Source organism: Ambystoma mexicanum, chromosome 1p (assembly GCF_040938575.1).
Source record: "Ambystoma mexicanum isolate Mex_15411 chromosome 1p, UKY_AmexF1_1, whole genome shotgun sequence".
Lineage (NCBI taxonomy): Eukaryota > Metazoa > Chordata > Amphibia > Caudata > Ambystomatidae > Ambystoma > Ambystoma mexicanum.
The window spans coordinates 149,439,440-149,455,330 of record NC_090921.1 but is presented as its reverse complement, the minus strand read 5'-3'; the positions used below and the strand labels follow the sequence as shown (position 1 = coordinate 149,455,330).

The 15,891-nt window shown below is 46.7% G+C and overlaps 1 pseudogene; it reads left to right on the top strand.

The window, feature by feature from the left end:
- Positions 1 to 4,731: 4,731 nt before the first annotated feature.
- The window catches only part of LOC138459959 (monocarboxylate transporter 13-like), a 35,112-nt pseudogene continuing 23,952 nt past the window's right edge, over positions 4,732 to 15,891 (top strand).

Genomic DNA, 15,891 nt, shown 5'->3' with positions numbered 1-15,891 from the left:
GGCAGCCCCACTCCAGTTTCTTCTAGCAGCACCAACTCCATCCCTGACAGATCAACTCTAGGCTCTTCTATCACCACCGATTCCATTCCTAGTAGCTCCCTTCTAAGCTCTTTGCGCAGCACCAACTCTATTGCCTCATAATCTATCATCTGCAATCGCAAACCAGGCTCTTCTGCCAGTGTCAACTCCATCCTGCAGAGCCCCATCTAATATTCTTGCAGCAGCACTGGTTCAATAACTGACAACCTCTGGCCAAGCTTGGCCATTAGCATCAACTCCATGCCCACGACCCTACTGCAGGCTTTTCTGTCAGTGTCATCTCCATTCCTGGCAAAGCCACCCCAGGCTCCTCTATCAGCTCCAAGAGCCAAATTCAGGATCTTAAATCTGTGCCAACTCCATGTAGTTCTTCTACCAGAACCAAATAAATCCACAGCAGCCTCACACCAGGCTCTTCTTCCAGGACCCACTCCATCTCTGGAAGCCCCACTCCAGGCCCTGCTATTAGCTCTAACTCCATCCCGGGCAAATCAACTGTAGGCTCATCTACGAGCACCCACTTTCTTCTTCCCAGGCAACCCTAATTCATGCTCTTCTATCATCACCAACGCCATGCCTGCAAACTCCACCCAATGCAGCCCCAATACAGGCTCTTCTATCCGTGCCAGCTCCAGCCCAGACAGGCCCACTCCAGGCTCTTCCTTTGATGCAATTTTCTTATGTCAGAGCCAACTCCATGCCCAGAAGCCCCACTACAGGCTTTATCTGCATCCACTCCTTATGCAGCAGCCCCAGTCTAGATTCTTCCTTCAGCGCCAACCCCAGCCCAGGCAGCACCACTCCAGTATTTTCTAGCAGCGCCAACTTCATCCCTGGCAGATCAACTCTATTCTCTTCAATCAGCACAATCCATCATCAGCAACCCCAGACCAGGCTCTTATGCCAGTGTCAACTCCATCCTGCAGAGCCCCATCTAATATTCTTGCATTAGCACCAATTCAATAACTGACAACCCCACTCCAAGATTGTCTGTTAGTACCAACTGCATGCCCACAACCCTACTGCAGGCTTTTCTGTCAGTGTCATTTCCATTCCTGGCAAATCCACCCCAGTCTCCTCTATCAGCTCCAAGAGCAACATTCAGGATCTTAAATCTGGCCCAACTCCATCCCCGGAAGCCCCAATGTATGCTCTTCTATCAGAACCAAACCAATCCACAGCAGTCTCACACCAGGCTCTTCTTCCATCCCCAACTCCATCTCTGGAAGCCCCATTCCAGGCCCTTCTATGAGCACGAATACTGTCCCTGAGAGCCCTACTCCTGGCTCTACTGTTAGCTCTGACTCCATCCCGGGCAGATCAATTGTATGATCTTCTATGAGCACCCACTTGACTCCTTTCTCGGCAACCCCAATGCATGCTCTTCTATCATCCCCAACGACCATGCCTTCAAACTCCGCCCCTAGCAGCCCCAATACAGGCTCTTCTATCCATGCCAGCTCCAGCCCAGGCAGCCCCACTCCAGTCCCTTCTATCAACACTAGCTCCATCACTTACAACTCCAGTCCAGACTCTTCTATCAGTGCCAACTCCATGCCGGCAGTTCCCTCCCAGGCTATTCTATCAGCATCAACTCCATCAGAATCCCACTCCAGGCTGTACTGTCATCAACAACTCTCTCCCAGCCAATTCAGTCCCTAGCAACCCCAACCCAGTCTCTTCACTCAGCAACAACTCCATCCACAGTAGCAACACTACAGGCTCCTTTCTCAGCATCAAATCCATCCCCACCAGATGCTTCCCTGGCAGTCCAAACCCAAGTTCCTCTATCAGCATCACCTCCATCCTGGACAGCCTCATCCCAGACTCTTCCATCAGTGCCAACACCATCCTGGGAGGTTCTAGTCCAGGCTCATCTATCAGCACCAGCTCTATCCCTGACAGCACCCAGCCCAGGCTCTTCTATCATCATAACCTCCATCCCATATGATTCCAACCCCGGAAACTCCAATTCATGATGTTCCATAATTACCAACTTCATTCCCACCAAGTCCATCCCCTGGCCGCACCTTCTATCATCACTAAATCCCTCCCTTAAAACCTCACTCCAGGCTTGTCTATCATTGCCAGCTCCATCTCTGACTGAACAACTCTAGGCTCTTTAATCAGTGCCAGTTTCATCCGGGAAGATCCATGCCAGGCTCTTCTGTCAGCAACAACTCTATCCCCAGCAGCCCCACCACAGACTCTTCCATTAGCAATAAGTACATCCCTTAGAACCCCACTCCAGACTCATAAATCAGTGGCAACACCATCCCCAGCAGCCACACCCCAGATTCTTCCATTAGCACACGGCACCATCCCACCAACTCCCACCCTGGCTCTTCTGTGAGCTTGAAATCCATGCCCACCTGTCCTACTCCAGGCTCTTCTATCAGCACCAACTCCATCCACAGGTGCCCCACCCCAGGCTCTTCTATCAGCACCAACTCCATCAACAGGTGCCCCACCCCAGGCTCTTCTATCAGCACCAACTCCATCCACAGGTGCCCCACCCCAGGCTCTTCTATCAGCACCAACTCCATCCACAGGTGCCCCACCCCAGGCTCTTCTATCAGCACCAACTCCATCCACAGGTGCCCCACCCCAGGCTCTTCTACCAGCACCAACTCCATCCACAGGTGCCCCACCCCAGGCTCTTCTATCAGCACCAACTCCATCCACAGGTGCCCCACCCCAGGTTCTTCCATCAATGCCCACTCCATCCCCGGCAGACCCCATTCCAGGCTGTGCTATCGTTGCCAACTCTATACCTGCAAGCCCTACTCCAGAATTTTCTGTCATCACCAACTCCATCCCTGCCAAATCTATCCCTGGCAGACCAAATTCAGTCCCTTCTATTAGCTCCAACTCCATTTCCATTTAGAACCTAAGGCTCTTCTCTCAGCGCCAACTCCATCCCTGGCAGCCCCACTCTAGAGCCTTCTATCAGCACCAACTCCATACTTGGTAGCCACACTCCAAGCTCTTATTTCCGCACCAACTCTATCCTCAGCAGACCCCCTGTAGGTTCTTCTGTCAGCACCCACTTCTTCGAAGGCACCCCACACTAGCCTCTTCTGCAAGCGCCAAATCCATACCGGGCAGCCCCACTCCAGGCTCTTCGATTACCACCAACTCCCGTCCCCTAGCAGCCCCAACCTAGGATATTCTATCAGCGCCAACTAAATTCCAGACAACCCCATTTCAGGCTCTTCTATCAACAGCAGATCCATTCCTGGCAGCACTACTCTAGGCTATTCTATCATCCCTAACTCCATAGCTGACAACCCCATGCCAGGATTGTATATCAGAGTTCCCCCCATCCCCATCAGCCCCACTCCAGGCTCTTCTATCAGTGCCAACTCAATCCCTGTGTACCGCAGGCCCATCTTTTCCACCCCAAACTCCCCGGTCAGCACCAACTATATCTCCAGCAACCAAATTGTCATTGGCATACTGGTCAGTCATTGACAGCTCCATCACAGGACATCCAGCCACTATAGTTCCAGTTTCAATTCTTCCATCCTTTATAGCTATGGCACATATGCCAACATGACGCATTTCATTCAGGCGATGCTGGGCCCGTCCTGTTTTTACTTTGCATTCTGGGACTTATATTCTTGGGATCCCGCTTATAGATCAAGGAGGATTAGTTCCTGGAGAGAAAAGATGCAAAGAAAAAGAAATAGCTCTGCACTGCATCCTCCCACATGTAATTGGGCATGTTAATAATAGATTTTGGTTTAGATTTTACAAAAAGAAAACGTAGTTTATACAACAAGAATCAATGAAAATAAAAAAGGAAAATCATTAAAAAAAAGAAAGACAAAAAATATGTAACAGCCCACAAACAATTACATGAAATAGTTCTTCCCCTTTTTGTCTTCTATTTCTTATAAATATCTATACATTTTCAAATCTATACTTTTCTGCAAGGGCTAGACATTTTCAATAGTTCATGTATTCTAGAATAGAAAGAAGGACTTTAGAAGATCTCGCCTTTCTCTTGACAAGCCCTAATAGATAAATATACCATATATTAGATGGCTGCCCTAATTTACACAGGGGGCATCAAATACTCTCTAATTTGAATTTGCCACTCCAGGCACCGTCAGCAATTTTTAAAGGGTGGATTACCCGATATAAAATTTAAATGGAGCCTGCACTCCTCTGGAACCCATACATTATTCAAGTATCTTTGCATAATATTATGTGTAGCTGTACTATCATATCATATTTGATGATTTATTTTAACAACCAATACCCATTATACAGCCAGCAATCATCAGGCATTCTGTTAGAGGACAGGCCTCGAGGGCCGGATCCATGCCGGGTTTTCAGGATACCCCTCATTAATATTCATGATATAAATTTGCATACAATGATTCTACATGTATGCACATTTTTCTCCATGAATATTAATCAGGGATACCCTGAAAGCCCATCAGGATTCCGGCTCTCTACCCTGCTTTAAAGTCTCTTGACATGTACATGTACAGTCTCTTGACATGTACATGAAGTATGGCTCCTTCGATGCCACTGCTCCGTCTTCCGACAGCTCAGTGATTGTGGTCCACTTCAGGCGGCTTCACTCTGGACACCTCCATCAATGAGTAGTCATACAAATTTTACTTTCCTTCACCTGAGACTATAGTAAACTCTCTTCCTCCATCTTCTATACAGGTGTCCAAGCAATGGCCCTCCAGGTGTACCCAGAGCCCCCAGACGGCGGCTGGGGGTGGATGATCGTGCTGGCAGCCTTCATGCAGATCTCACTGGTTTTTGGGGTGATCCGCTCCTTCGGAGTGTTATTTGTGGAGTTCATGCAGCACTTCCAGGAGCCATCTGTCCGTGTTTCCTGGATCACATCCATCGGAATGGCCATGCAGCAGTTTGCAAGTGAGTCCTGGTGAAGGGTGGGAGGAGTGGTGCAAAATGCAATGTTCCCTGGGGTGTAAGAAGAAGGACCCACTATGTCAGTGGGACAGCCCGGACCTGGGCACCAGCAGTGGTCAAAATGTATGAAAAGAAGTAGTGTAACAATGTTCCCTGCTGGCCTTCCCCAACTCCCCACAAACTGCATCGCCACTCCTCTTCCCACGTGCAATCCAAAACCCCAAACACTTGCACCTGCTGTTTAAGGGAACGTTCAGTGCAGTGCGCTGGAGGGCAGGTTTCAACTTCTTCCTACACTTTTATTTTAAAACGAAGAACAGTTTATTTTTCAAATAAAACTATAGGAATGGTAAAACTTAATTTTAAAAAGTACAGGAGCATGCTCCCAACCGTTCACGCCCACTTCGACCACTGGGCAGCAGTAAGCTAGCCTTTAGTATAAATGACGATCCCCCTTCCTCACACAGACAAGCCCATATGAGCTGCACCAGTCAAAGTGGACCACAGAGTTTCAATGACTTGTAAACCAAGTCCCCTTCGACGCTCATTACACGTTTGCTGTATAACGTGGCAGCCATAATGCTCCCGTGAAGTTTGGAAAGGTGTACATGTAATGCAGCAAGCAGCGTGTGTATATGAGTAGTAGTGGCGCCCATGAATGGATGCAGACGGGTCAGCCAATTAGAGGCAATTGTGTAGCCTCAATGTAGCGAGCACCGTGTGTATATGAGTAGTAGTGGCGCCCATGAATGGATGCAGACGGGTCAGCCAATTAGAGGCAATTGTGTAGCCTCAATGTAGCGAGCAGCGTGTGTATATGAGTAGTAGTGGCGCCCATGAAGGGATGCAGACGGGTAAGCCAATTAGAGGCAATTGTGTAGCCTCAGTGTAGCGAGCAGCGTGTGTATATGAGTAGTAGTGGCGCCCATGAAGGGATGCAGACGGGTCAGCCAATTAGAGGCAATTGTGTAGCATCAATGGAGCGAGCGCCGTGTTTGTATGAATAGTGGAGCACACACGCTGATTGCAGATAAGTAAATCAATTAAAGGGGCTGGGTGAGGCCAGCTCATTTGTAACAAAAGTGTTTTGCAATATTTCACAATTCAAAAACCAAAAGTCAATAAATATTGGTGAAGATGTAACTTACTCTGGGCTCCTTGTTCTCCTCCCACACCGCATTTTCACTATGTAGCACCGGAATCACCACACGTCTACACGTCTACATGCCTCCACGGTAACACAGTAACACTCAGCGCACTCCACGTGCTCCGCTTTGGCTGGTGGTTTTTACAGGTAGACACCTCCCTCTGGAACAGCAAGTGTGAAAAGACTGCACACAGTATCCTCCGTGCACAAAACGGGTCAAACCGATCCAGGCACACGATAACCCAGTAACACTCAGCGCACTCCATGCGCACTGCGATTGCTGGTGGCTCTGGAACAGCAAGTGTGAAAAGACTGCATACAGTATCCTCTGTGCACAAAACGAGTCCAAGAGGCACAGGATAGCACGGTAACACTCAGCGCACTCATTTGCTACCATTAGAGTGCTGAGCAGATTTCACTCTTAAGGTTACATTAGGGGATCTCAGTGACTGGTGTTTAGGGCAGCCTGTCACAGAAGGATGTGCCCTTCAGGCTTGAGAGTGATGAGACTGTATAGCCACATGTGTCTGCTATTAGACAGTTTACAGAATTAAAACAAGGTTTGGAAAGCCATGTGTGATGTCTTGAATCACCACAACCTGTTTGTGACATGTGCAGGGAGCAGGTGTTTCCACGGCCACCTCCCTGCACCGGTTGACCACACAGCGTTTATGTGGTCTGGGAGGTGACCCGTTGATGTGACTTGTGACCCATGTTGTTGTGTCTTTCTTGTTGCAGGTCCAATTGCGAGTGCCCTAAGCAGTCGGTACGGGGCCCACAAAGTGGTGATGTCAGGCGGCTTCCTGTCCAGTCTTGGGATGTTCCTGTTTTTTTTTTTTTTGTACATTGAGCCTAATTTGCTAACTCTTTCTGCATAATTGTGTTTGTATTTGTACATTAAATATGACGCTACTATGATTTAAGAAATAGTCAGCTGTCATCTTTGGTCTAGTTGGTCCACCCTCCCCTTATCCTACTGTTGAACCGCCTGGAGGCCCATAGGCGTTAATCAGGCTTCCCTTATATTTTTATATATTTCTTGTTGCAGGTCCAGTTGCGAGTGCCCTGAGCAGTCGGTACGGGGCCCGCAAAGGGGTGATGTCAGGCGGCTTCCTGTCCGGTCTTGGGATGTTCCTGGCTGCCTTTGCCACCAGCCTGACGCACCTCTATCTGTCCATAGGACTCCTGACAGGTGAGGCCATCTCCAGTGGCAAGGGGATGGTAGAGCAGAGAGGGCGGACGCTGAAGGGGACGCCTCATCCTCCCATCTCTATCCTAATGCCGACACATTGCATCCCAATGTGTGCGGCATGGCATCGCACTGCATATCCATCACTTCCCACTGCACATAGCCGGCGTATCACCTGTACAGGTAGGAGATGGGTCAGACTCATAGTTCCAGACTCCTCAGCTCACCTGGATCTCACTGCACATCAGTTCCCATTGTAGGCAAACCTCATCTCACTGCATTTTCCCTTCATTTCACTTCACATCTGCCGCATTTCACTGCAGATCACAGACAATGCATTTATTTACCCAGAGGTATCATGGCGCTTGCACAGAGTTCGTGAATAGCAAATAGTAAAAACAGTGTGCATAGTTATACCAATTATGCATATTTGTTAAATAACTATGCTTTTAAAAGTTTTTTGAAGACAAGGAAAGGAGGTTTTTTTCTGATGTGGTCGGGAAGAATGTTCCAGACGGTAGGAGCTGTAATGAAAAAACTGGAACCCCGCCTCAACACCCCCCCCCCCCCCCGGCCCACTTATGATTGCACCTGGGAGTGAGCGAGGCGCAGCTGGAGGAAGAGTGGAGGCATCAACTGACTGGCTTAGCAGCAATATGGGAGGTGAGGTAAGGGGGCGTTCTGGTGGAGACGTCGGTGGGCAATGGCGAGCATTTTAAATTCGATTTGTGCTTTTACAGGAAGCCAGTGCACTTCCCTTCTTGCTGCTGAGATGTGGTCACAGAGGTTTAAGCCTAGGACTGCCCTTAGGGCCTTATGTTACAAGAGTTGGAGTTTCACCAGGTTCTTGGAAGAGGTGCAAGAAAATAGCACATTGCAATAATCAAGCTGACTGATGCATGTGCGCGGGTGAGGCCGTTTGGAGGAGAAATACATGTCCTGCTCAAGGAGATGAGCTTGGTGTCATGTCTGGACCTGGTCCCTGTTTGCATGTCCTAGGTGAGTGGTGATGTCAGTGTGGAATGTCACAGAATGTTGTGTGGTTGGAGTTCTGACCCAGGCGGTTGATGAAGATGTAGCCTGGGTGGTGGAAGCCATTGGGCTCTCCAATGATCTTCCTAGCCCCTTGATGTATCCGGATAAAACCTGATTACCTGACGTGCATGAATAAACTACATGTGAAGTGCCCTATAGCGCAAGTGTATCCGTTTAACCTGCTGTACAATACTTGGCAGTGTAGGCTGTGGTGGATGCCAACGCATTGATGTGGCGGGCATGTTGCGTTTAGCGTCAAGATAAACACCCAGTTTCTTCACATGCTTAGAGACCTGGATGGTGGTCCGTCGATGGGGAAGGAGCAGTATAATTGCGGGAAGGTGCTTGGTCAGCGATAGAAGCCCACAATGAGAAGCTTGGTCTTCTCATCATTGAGACAGAGGTTGAGTGTAGCCATCCAGTTCTGAATAACACTGTAGGTCTGGTTGATCGTTTCAGCATCCTGGGCATAATTCTCTGAGATTGGCAGAAGAACTTGCAGGTCATCTGCAAAGTTCGTTTAAGGGATACCCAAGCTGTCGAGGTGATCAAAGAGTGACTTGTTATCAGTGCTGTAAAGATCGCAGGGGATGCAAGAGCCTTGGGGATGCTGCATGGAATGGGGATGGGTCAGCAGTGTTGTCACCTATAAGTACATTGGAAGTGTCTTCACTCAAAAATGAGTTGATCAAATGAAGTGCATGATGAGAATAGTGGAAGTTTGCCATGGGGTGTTGGCAGAGGACGTCGTGGTCTACAAGGCCAAATGCATCTGACCGATCTGGGAGCAGTAGTATGGCCATATTGCCAGAGTCGCAGAGGCTATCGAGTTGGATTTTGAGATCCAAGAATGCTGTTTCTGTACTATGTTTGGGTGTGAATCTAGATTGTCTTGAGCCTGAGAGCTGGTGCTGTTCTAGATAGTTTTGGATTTGGGAGTAGGCAATGCGGTCGGCAGAAGGGTACTGTGGTGATGGGCTGGTAGTTTTGATAAGGGTTGAGACCCATGCTGTTCTGAGGCAGATCAGCACATTATTGGAGGTGAAGGAGGCCTTAACAAAGCCAGCTATGGCAGGTGCTAGTGCAGCTGCACAAAGCTTGATAATGCAGGCAAGACAGTCATCACCTCTGCAATGAGACGGTTTGAGATGCTGGACCGTGGTGGTGATGTAATCTGTGGAAATGGCGGAGAAGTGGAATTGGGGAGTTGAGGGGAGAGGGAAGAGTGACGTACCCGGGTGGGGTGTTTCGGGGCAGGAGGTTTAGATAGAAGTTGTTTCTTGGTGAGGATTTTGTCTTGTAGTTTGTCGATTTTGTTCGAAAGGGCTGCTTGGATGGTGGTACACCAAGCTTTGTCAATGTGGACAAGAGAGGGGGTAGTTGAGGGAGTTCTAGTTCTTTGAGTATGGCAGCTAGAACTAGCTTTGGTAATCCTTGTGTTGAAAGAATTGGCTTTGGTCGATATGAGGGTATATTTTAAGGTTTTGGAGGCAATGTGGAAAGCATCAAGGTTGAATGCTGTGTGGGTTTTGCTGCAGGAGTGTTATAGGGTGCATTTGTGATGGTGCAGGGTAATGAGTTCTTCAATAAACCAAGTGTTAGCTCTTCTACCTGGTTTAGGGTTTCTAGGTTTAAGAGGGGCATGATAGAGATGATAGATATGATAGATATGATAGGTCATTTATAACACGCTTAATACGCAGAGGTTTCTAAACGCGGACCCGGGGATCGAACCTGTGTTGCTCCGTGTGGTCTTGCTTCCAAGGGAAGCACGTTGCAACTGAGCTATCCTCCCGAGAGGGACATGTTGGTCAATAATGTGTGTAAGGTCAGTAAGGATCATTGAAGCATGGGCTTACAAGTCATCCAGTGCAGGTATGTATTTAGAGAGGTGTTTAACCAGTGTGAGGGCTAGGCAGGCTTCAGTGAGTCTGCATGTGTTGTGGGAGACGGTAGGTAGATATCTGATAGCTGTGTTTGGGAATGGGAGAAGCAGAACTGTATCAGAGAGTGATCGGACCATGGAACATGCATAATAGTAGTGATGGAGACTGAAGTGCTCAAAGTTAGGATCCTGTCCAGGGTGCATCCGTTAAAGTGAGTGTGGGGGTGGATAAGTTGGGTGAAGTTCAGCTCTGTGAGTAACTTCGTGAGGTCTTTGGCTTTGGTATCTGCAGAATCATTGAAGCCAAAGTTGAAATCCCCTAGGACTAGGAATTTGGTGGCTGGTTTGATGAAAGTGGAGAGGAAGAGGGGATGCAAGTCTGGGCAGTTCTGGGGATTGGGTTGACGGTAAACCATGAGGATGTGGATGGGAGTTTGCAGGTTGATCAGAAGCTTGGACAAAAGTAATTCATAGCCTGGTTGAAGGGGGATGGGTGTCTCGGCAGGTTTTTGCTGATGAGGGCAATACCACCTTCTGTTTTATCTAATCTGTCAACTCTGAGGATGGAGAAGTTAGGAGGCATGGCGAGTGAGAGGGCGGGTCCTGCTGCACTGCACAGGCAGGCTTCAGTTACCGCCATAGAATCAAGGTGGTGTTCCTCTATAAGGTCATGAATATTGTTGGCATAAGCACAGAGGCAGCAGGCGTTAATCAGGGCACCATTAAGTAATAGGCTGTTTTCCAGTGGGGGCTGGCTCTTTTGAAGATTAGGAGGTGGCAGTGGGTGGTTCAGAGGATCAGGCAGGAGAGGAGGGGGCTGGGTGCGGGCAGAGATGCAAAGGGATGGACTGTGGGGTGTGTGCCTAGGAGAATTGTTTGCTGGAATCCTACGGAGACACTCCTGAGCAAAGTTAGTAGGGATGTTGATATAATGAGGGCTCTGGCTAGTGTTACACAAATGTGGCAAGAATGGTGTGGGTTGAGAATTGGAAGGGCTTCCATGGGGATCACCATGTGTCGTAATGGAGGCTTGGCGGCACGACCGAGCGATATCTGCTGGTGTGCATGAGCCGCCCCTTGCATCAGGGGGAATGCTGCGTCTTGAATCAGGGGGAAGGTGATGCAATTGCAGCTCATTGCATGACAGCATAGAGGGGGCAGAGATCGGGTGGGAGGTGAAAGGGGAGGATATGCGATAGCAAGGTTGGGGGAAGTGACAAAGGGGAGGTAACAAGAAGAGAAGGCGCTCGGTTAAGACACTTGTGTCTTCACTGAGGGCAGCCCTTTGGAACCCCTGCTGCCCTGCTGCCTGCATTTGTCTGTCTACTGACTTTGAAAGCGCTGCGCTTTCAACCCGTGCACAATTTCAAAGACAGCTGTCTGTAGGCAACGCGTGTGAAGGACACGCCCCTTTTTTGACCACGCCCACTTCAGGAAGTAGGATCAAAAAGACTTCCCATCCGCCCTTGCGGCGTTAAGCCCGAGAAGCGTCAAGGGCGAGAACTTCTGTGCTGCCTGTTTGGCTGTTTGCTGTGTCGCTGTCCCGTCTCGCAATAGAACATCATTAATTTATGAACGGTGGCAACAGGATTAAAAAAAAACACAAGTCTGTTCATCATCACACACTGAGGACTGCGGGCTGTTGCCTTTGACTCAGTGTGTGTCAAAATACAGTCTACAAACAACTTCTGTACAACGACTTGTGATCAGTACACCTGATTTTACAAACAAGTGGGTTGCATAGCTGATTAAAATCCCCTCAAGAAATTTAGTACTTGGACCTTTACAAAGCCCATTATATCAGTACAGTGCCACATCCTAGAGTTGTGGTGCATCTATTCAGCGCCTTGTCGCTTTCAGCATGGAAGACTTCAACACAGTCAGTATGCTTAATGACTCTAACAACGGTCCGCATACCAGGCAACGTGCTAAAATGGAACAAGGAAAGCTTTCACAAATAACAAAGCCTAATCAGAAGATTATTGACATTTCTCACTCCCCCTTGTCTATCCGGACCTTGCAAGCACAAGAGAATTTACCACCGGTGTTGCCACACTGGATCGTTTGTAGCTCAAAGGATTTGCTAACTCTTCCCACTGCAACGCCTATAACTACTCTGGCAACTAAAGATCAATCACTGCAAGGTCACATCCAACTCACTAGCTCAACTTCACCTACAAGAACCATCCTGGTACAAACAAAAGATAGCATGGAAATGCAGCATCTAAATAATACTTCCTCTTATGAACAGAACATCACAATCCATGAGAGTGAGTGGCCTGCTTTTATTTTTCCACCAATTGCTGAGCAATCAAAACATGCTAACTCTGACACTTTACAAGCTCTTCATTCCACTCTCCCACCCTGGAATACGGATGTTGACTCCCAATTCACGCCGGTGATAACACAGCGGGATAAAGCAGCCTTAGCTAAAAGACGATGGCTATCGCTTTACGAAAGTAAACGTCTTTCACGCGATTTAGCAAATTCTCCCATAGCTCAACGAAATCCAAAGATAGCCCGTCTCTCTTTGGACATGATTGAGATTGAAGCACTCTTGGCAAACCAGGAAAAGCGTAAAGCAGTTTTTGGCCATTCAAATTATACCTCATCACCGCTGCCAGCAATATGTAACCTGGATAGCATGGGGAAAAGTGTTCCATCTAACACGGAGCCTCTAAAGCAGAACATTACATCTCAAATTTTCCCACTGACCCAATCCAATCTCTGTACTGAAACCAAAGAGATTAAACCTCAGCCTTGTCAGTACAATGCATCCATGCAAGAAACAGACAATATGCTGTCTATTCCAACCACTATGCAAGATCTTCAAAATATGTTAAAAGCAGTGACATCTCAGACAATGATACCATTCTTAAAAATGCAAGACTCATGCGTAGATGCGAGTAAAGATCAGGCAACTTTACTAGCCCTTATCCACGCAAAACAAATCTTTATAGAAGCCTTTGTTCAAAAGATCCAGGATCGCTTGGACCATGAAGCCGAAATGACTCAAATATGGCAATCCCGGTTGTCAGATATTGCCAGAAAAGATCGTGCAGACAATACACAGCTCACTTCGGCTTTAATCACCATGATGTCATTCATGAATCGCCCAAGCAATCCTCCGTCAAATGACTTGGCTCAATGGCCCCTACAAACCACGAATGACAAGGCGATAAAAGGCCAAACTGGCGGAATTGGGGTGGATCGACCTCAAAACCTAGCAGATCATAATCCACCAATCGCAAGTGTATCAGCAAATATTCAACCTCAAATTATGGGACCCAATCCCATTTTAGGAGCTACTACCTACCCTATTTTTTTGCCAACTGCCCCTCATACCAAACCACAAAATAAACCTAAAACAAAAAAAAGAAAGACTGGATCGAGAGCCTTCCTCTGAAATCTAACAACACCTAAACCAGTGCCGCCAAAATCAATAACAAAAAACATAATTGGGCCAGTCGTCGTCCCTATACCAACTGATATTTTGGTAGAAACCAGAACCTTACCATCTTAGGGAGAAAACACGCTGGAAGAAACCTCAGATGATGCCCAAATGAACGCTCTATTAAACCTATCACAACATCTAGACATTGACCTAGACATTTCAGAAGAAGCCCAGATACAACCAAGCGAAGCATCACTCATCATTATGGATGAATATGAACAAACTAAATCCCACCAAGACTCTCAAATGAGTCTAACATTTGAAGATATCTCAAACACATCATTATGAATCGGCGAAGTAACCAACCCACGCACTGACTCGGTTCTACCACAGACGCAAAGTAGTCCTCAAAATAAAAATCCATTAGCCACCAGACTAACTCAGACAATTTTTGCTAACCCAAGGAGACCTAAACTCTCACGAGCGGTATTACTGAGACATGTAGAAGCAGATACCCAAGACTTGATAATGAACAGATCAAATGTTCTACGTCTATTCAGCGCCATACCGCAACTACAGAAGATAAGAACGCAAGAGATCCTCACAGTGGAATTTGTAGATGAAAAGCATCTGGATCAAACCTATCTACTCCTCAACTTCGCTAGCGAAAAAGATCAGATCATGAAAGAAAAAAATAATCTAAACACACTGGGATTTGACATACATTCTGTTGACTCCAAAAAAGAAGCGCAGATGGAACTAACTTTACGGAGGAAAGGTTCTTCAAAGAAACAAGAACATCAGACAGACTACAAACAAAGGACCTTAGAAGATGTAAAATATAATACTCAGGAACGACAGAAACGAGAACAGCACATAGATAGCAAACGCAGGAGCACAGAAGATGTAAACTACAATACACGGGAATGGCAGATGCAAAATACCCAACAAATTGATCCTAAGATCGGCAATAAATACCCGGATCACACCATGCATCACATACGGAGAGTAATGGAATGGTCACAATTAACAACTTCAGAAAGTGCTGACTCTTCTTTTTAACCATCATTGCAACCTATTAGATCTGAAATTTCATTATGTTCCTGGAACACTCGAGGACATAGTCATCTCTTTCGCGAACAGTCATACGACTTGTCACAGTATGACATCATCTGCATACAGGAATCATGGATCACAACACAGCCAATCTGTGACGGATATACAACTCTGATGGTCCCTGCAATAAAAAACAAAACAGGACGTCCATCTACAGGTCTCTTGACCCTTATTAAAATGTCAAACAATATTATAGTCATTGACTCATTCAAAATAAATGACTGGATTCAAATCACGATACTCCAGTCAGTCCAAACCAAAATACCATTAACTTATGACATTTTTGGCATTATCAATACCTATTGGAATCCAATGGCCATTACTGTTGAGTTATATATTGACACATTTTTTACATGTATCGACGACATTACTTATTACAATACCCTCTTATTCAAACAATAGTATGTGGAGACCTTAACGATAGCGGAGGGACTGAACTAAACCAGAACAATATGTCCCCAAGAGCTCGACGATGGTAGAAAGAAACATCTACTAGGGGACGCATTAGAGTGCCCTTCCTTGATACCCAAACCAATAAGCCGCTCAATACATGGACCCGTGGCACAACAAATGCCATAATAGATTACATCTATACATCAAACCAAGTTGCATTGAAGATAACACAGAAAAAAAACATACAAACAAATCATAGTGATCATGCATTAATGATAATTATGTGGGAAATGTAACACCCAGAAACCAAAAATAAATTTACCAGAACTAGTAGTTAATTCAAACCAGACTAGACTGAGGATCTCTCAAAATGCCCTGGTGATATTAGCAAACCAAATTACCTCGTCAACAATGACAGACGACAAACGCCTAAATTATCCACAACTCTTGCTGCCATTTAAGTTATCCAGAACAACAAATACTCTGAACAAACACTGTCATATACATGCCTATTCAACTATAATAGCAGAAAGGAAAAAAAAACTGAGGAAAGATATTAAGAAAATACAACAAACTACACCCAAGGATTATGACCAAATTCGAGTATTAAAATAACAGTACAAAAACTGGATGAGATCCAACAGAGCACTTCAAGGGCAAAACGATGCAGAACAAATGCTGCATGCTTTTAAAAAATCGCAACACCAGAGATCTTGTCAAGGATGGCACTCTATTAAGAGTGGCACAGGACACCCAGAAAGGGTTTGGGTGGTTGTGCCAAATAAAGTGGACAG